Here is a 6000-nt window from a genome sequence, read left to right as displayed (position 1 = left end):
CGCATTATAAATTTTATTTCATTCATTCATTCATTCTGAGGGTTTCAGCGAGGAACGGGCTGGGGTTTATATGTCCCGGTGCAGCTGCTCCTTTCATTTGTCAGCGTTAAGCATTAGACCTATTCGAAAGGCTCTTTAGTTACTTTGTTCCTTTTCCAATGGAAAATGCTTTTTAAAGTTCAATAACATTATCACCTTGAAAGAGTGCAGAACAAAAATGGAAATAAGAAAGTGACTAATTGACCCGTGCTTTAGAAGTGTCCTTCAACCGGAGACAGTAAACAAACAATTTAAAGGGAAACTGGGAACCACACACTGAGTGTAACTTCACACGTCTCCCTCTCTATGGCATGTGCTTTACAAGAGTGACAAGCCGATGCTCGAGCGAGATGAGCTTATCGGCAACAGCTGCCGCGGGTCTGGTTTTCACATCCCGTTTGAAAGTGTCACATGGGAGATGGGACGAACAAAAACCAGAGTTAGTCCCACGGCCGGGGCAGCTGCGAGGACCAGAAAAAGAAGCCCTTTATGAATAAATTCCTGAGGACCTTGTCAATCCTCTATGAAGGGATTTAACTGCATTACACCCGTGCACTTCAAGTGGTACCCTAAGAACCAGGGAACCAAGCACAAGCTCACCCCGGCATCCCACATTTAGGCTGCACAGTTTTATGTAATTCACCAAACATGCAGTGTGGTTTAGCACATACTTTATAAACAGCGGCGCTCCCCTCCCCCACCCCCTTCCCCGCTGTGCATGCCTACTCTCTTTAATGTCAGGCTGGTGTCTAACTGTAATGCAGTTAATGCTGATTTAAAGCACTCTGATACCTGCGGGTAAAGTTTGCCCTACATGAAAGTGCAAACAAATAAATAAAAAAAGCCTACCTGTAGCACGTCCGTTCTTATTCTGCGAAGCCACATGCCTTTAGGTCCCTGTAATGATTAACTGCAACCGGCTGTGGGAAACCAACGTGTTGTGGGGCAGATGCGGGGAATGTAGCCACTGTCCTGAGGCTGCAGCGCGGGGTAACAGTGCGGGGGCAGGAAGGCAGGCAGTCGGTAGGGCCTTGCTCACTTTGCCACTGGATTCAAGCTAGCCTGGCTGATTTTGGGTTCATAACCCTCATCAGCCAGGCCATCTTGAATCCAGTGGCAGTTCGGGCTGGACTGTTCCCATGAGGCACAGGGTCAGACTGATTTGCACATAGCCATGTCTGAACTGGGGTGGCAGAGTGGGCTAAAGAACGGTGATGGATTAAACCCAAATCAGTTGCCTGGGGGTGAATGTTTGATTTGCTCAAGCGCTCCGTCCATCATGCCCTTTGGTATCGCTTTGTTCGCCCTAAGTTGGCAGGGTATGCCCAGACGTGGGTCCCTTGCACACTTTGCCACTGGATTCAAGCAAGCCTGGCTGATGAGGGTTATGAACCCGAAACCGGTCCAGGGAAGACATAGCTTGGCAGTTCGGGCTGGACTGTTCCCATGAAGCACAGGGTCAGACTGATTTGCATATGGCCATGTCTGAACTGGGGTGGCAGAGTGAGCTAAAGAATGATGACGGATTAAACCCAGATCAGTTGACTGGGGTGAGTGCTTGCAATGTTCAACACTCCGTCCATCCCCTTTGGTTTTGCTTTAGTCGGTAGGGCTGTGCCATGGCAGTGTAGTTCTCTGTGCATGCCGGAAATGGGAATTGCTGTTGGCTGACGGGAAGTGGTGAGGAGGTGCCGGTTCGGTATGCCTGCTTCCTGATCTTGGGCAGGCGGCAGTTTAAAAAAAAAACACGAGTTGGGCAACCCGCTGCAAAGAGATGTGCGGTCGCCATTACTGAATGTTTTATCAAAATAAAAAAAAAGATTTGGGCGAGCTGCACACAAGAAGATGCGCGGCCATCATTTAATGTAAATAAAGAAGCCTCTCAAGTGGAGGAATAGAACAAAATTAAAAGACGCACAAACTTGACCCAAACGTATCAGCCCGCTTTACATGAGCACCAATTGCATTACAGAGCATTTTTCAGCACCGGGACATGTGATTTGTCTACAATCACAGAATGTTCGAACCCCCGCCACACTCAAACCTGGTTCCCAGCTTGAAAGACGGCCGCCGTTGTAAATGCAACCTCGGCTCTACATATAAAAAATACTTGCGGAATGCGGCGGCGCCCATGTTACAAATATGAAAGGGCGCCGTGCTAGCATGTAAGTGCAGCGGGCATGTAAAAATTATGCACGTGGCGGCTCCTGGTAGTAATAATCATTAAGACGCGGCGCCGGTGCATACTGGTCCTGCTGCTGAGCCCCGTGATGGAGGAGGTCGGACCTGCTGCGGGAGCGGCTGCAGGCCATCACAGTAGGTGCTGCTCTTCATGTCAATATGCGGCGGAACAGTTACTTACCGTACGGCACTCTTTGCTGGAGGCGGAGAGCCGAGCTACTAATCCTCGCAGAGGGAAAGGGAGCACGTGAGGCGTTCGTAGTCTAATCTGGATAGTGCCGTTCTCATGGCAGCTGGTGAACAGCAGAGATAGTCGGAAAGGAGGCGTGCTGTACTAATATAAAGCCAGAGACACTTTGAACATATCTTTAGCTTTAATGAATAGCGAAGGGTTCCTTCTGCATAATGTAGGTCCGTACAATAGCGATTATACCGAGCATGTTATGTAAAGAACTGCCTGAAGGACGTCATTTTAAAAGCGAACATCTGAGCTGGAGTCAAGTGTTATAAGAGCCACAGCGGTGCATGCGTATAATGTAAGGTAGCGCACGCATGTTAATGCGCACTATTAAGCTGTGTAAGCGTAATGAGATTGTAGTTAGGCAGTGCTGCTTCCGGTAGAAACGGAAGTTACATATGGGATTGAGATCCAATAAGATGCCCGCTAACAAAGAAAATGCCAAGGTCCACAAATGGCAAGCAGCGAGAAATTACCCTGCAATAGGTGGAGTTTCACCACCCATATAGAATACTAGATGTCTCGTAGAGACAGAGCATGCGCGCTGCCTAGGCGAGACCTAAAAAGTGGCTACCCACCTTTTGCAAATAGGAATCATATTTTGCGAACCAACTTATGCATTAATAGATAGGTTGAGGAAATAACTCATCAACAACAACAACTGCGCAGACGACCTCGCCCCTCTCAGGACCCCGCCCAGCAGAACCGGCTGTAAGAAAGCACCCTGGTTTACCGACAAACTCAAGAGCTCCAAGAAGAACTGCCGAGGCCTCGAGAGAGCCTGGCGCAGAGACCCGACACCAGACAACATGACCACCCTCAAGCTCGCTACTCGAAAACACCACCAACTGATCCACACCACCAAGAAAACAGCATTCAAGGAACGGCTGGACAACAACGCCCACAACAGCAAGGAACTCTTCAACATCGTCAAAGAGCTCTCCAACCCCAGCGCCAGAAACAACGACATCACCCCATCGCAAGACCTCTGCAACTCCCTCGCCTCGTACTTCCACAACAAGATCGCAGACATACACAACAGCTTCAGCACACAGCCGACGCACCCTACGATCGCACCAGCGCCCCCCACCACCACCCTCCGCGCCTGAACCCTGATCAACACCGAAGAAACCATACGCACGATGAACTCCATCCACTCCGGATCTCCAACCGACCCCTGCCCCCACCACGTCTTCAACAAGGCCGACTCCGTCATCGCTCCCCATCTACGAGACATCTTCAACGCCTCCCTCGACACCGCAACCTTCCCGGAGAGCTGGAAGCGCGCCAAACTCAGCGCCCTCCTGAAGAAACCTTCAGCCGACCCCACCGACCTCAAAAACTACCGCCCCATCTCGCTCCTCCCGTTTCCTGCTAAAGTCATCGAGAAGACCGTCAACAGACAGCTGGCCGCCTTCCTCGAGACGAATGGCTCCCTCGACCTCTCGCAGTCCGGTTTCCGAGCCAACCACAGCACCGAGACCGCCCTCCTCGCAGCCACTGACGACATCCGAGCCCTGCTCGACAACGGGGAAACAGCGGCCCTCATCCTCCTGGACCTCTCCGCGGCGTTCGACACTGTCTGCCACCGCACCCTAGTGCAGCGCCTCAGCAACGTCGGAATCCAAGAGAAGGCACTGGAGTGGATCATCTCCTTCCTCGCCGGAAGGACACAGAGAGTCTGCCTCCCCCCGTTCAGATCCGAGGCCACCGAAGTCATCTGCGGCGTACCACAGGGATCATCGCTCAGCCCCACCCTCTTCAACGTCTACATGAGCCCCCTCTCAGCCATCGCACGCCAACACAACCTCAACATCATCTCCTACGCCGACGACACCCAGCTGATCCTCTCCCTCACCAACGACCCTGCCACCGCCAGGGCCAACCTACACGAAGGCATGAAAGACGTAGCCGAGTGGATGATGAACAGCCGCCTGAAACTGAACTCAGATAAGACGGAAGTCCTCATCCTGGGATCATCGCCCTCTGCCTGGGACGACTCCTGGTGGCCCCCTGCCCTGGGCAACGCACCCAAACCAACGGACCACGCACGCAACCTGGGCTTTATCCTGGACTCCTCCCTCTCCATGACCAGACAAGTCAACGCCGTCTCCTCGTCATGCTTCAACATCCTGCGGAAGATCTTCCGGTGGATCCCCACCGAAACCAGAAAGACGGTCACCCAGGCCCTCGTCACCAGCCGATTGGACTACGGCAACTCCCTCTACGCCGGAACCACTGCAAAACTCCAGAAAAGACTCCAGCGGATTCAAAACACCTCAGCTCGACTCATCCTGGACATCCCCCGACACAGCCACATCTCTGTGCACCTAAGAAACCTGCACTGGCTCCCCGTCAACAAGAGAATCACGTTCCGACTCCTCACCCACGCTCACAAAGCCCTCCACAACCAAGGCCCAAGATACCTCAACGACCGCCTCAACTTCTACACTCCCACACGCCAGCTCCGATCGACCAGTCACGCCCTCGCCGCCGTCCCCCGCATCCGAAGAGCCACAACGGGAGGAAGATCCTTCTCCTACCTGGCTGCCAAGACGTGGAACTCCCTGCCCACCCACCTCCGCCTGACCCAAGACCACCTCGCCTTCAGGAAGCAACTCAAGACCTGGCTGTTCGAGCAGTAGCGGCCCTCCCCTCCCCAAGCTCCTTGAGACCCTCCAGGTGAGTAGCGCGCTATACAAATGCCTTGATTGATTGATTGATTGCTGGTGGTCGCAGAATGAGCTGCATAATTCATGTTGGGAAGGAAGCAGTCACACCTATAGTGGCATCGGTGCACCACCCCTGTGTTAGGATTCCAAACGACAAACGTAAGCAGCAGCGTTACATAAAGGCACTGGGGATACTTTTGGAATACTTCAGGAGGAGCAGGCAGGGGTCTCTTGACCCCTGCCGACTTGCTTTATGTCTCCCACCCGGACTAGCAAAGGGTAGGGATGGGCCAGAGGACCCTTTCCCCTTTGCAAATCCGTCACCATCTCCTATGAGGTTCATGAAAGATGTGCCTTGTGTGGTCGCAAACCGTGTGAAATTGTGGAGTTTGTGAAAGCCAAAGGGCTAAGTACATCTGTTCCCACATAAGCTAAAATAATAAATTCAAATGTCTGTGTTGTGTGTTCCGCAGCAGACACACTCCCCAACTGAGCTGTCCTGCTTAGAATAGAACCCCTGTGGGCCAGACACAATGCTTTGCAGCAGGCTCATTAACCATCTGAGTTATTGTTTGATCAAAATTGTGAGCACACATTGAATACTTTTGTGCAACAAGTGTAAATTTAACTCTGAGGCTTATTGTCAGTTTTATACTCTGTGATAGGCTGGATTTACATATTTTCACAGCTGGTGGAATAACTGTTTTAGCCATTTGAAAATACGATATATTTGTGACCAGAGCAGCATTCGATAATTTTGGCGATAATAATGGCCGAGTACAGCAGGGCACCGGCAAACTGTAATTAGCTCTTGTCCAGACAACGCCCTTGTGAGAAGTTGGCCTGGTATATGCTGTCCACTAGTTCTAG

The sequence above is a fragment of the Triturus cristatus genome, chromosome 7 (genome assembly GCF_964204655.1).
Source record: "Triturus cristatus chromosome 7, aTriCri1.1, whole genome shotgun sequence".
Classification (NCBI taxonomy): Eukaryota; Metazoa; Chordata; class Amphibia; order Caudata; family Salamandridae; genus Triturus; species Triturus cristatus.
This window is presented reverse-complemented; position numbering follows the sequence as displayed.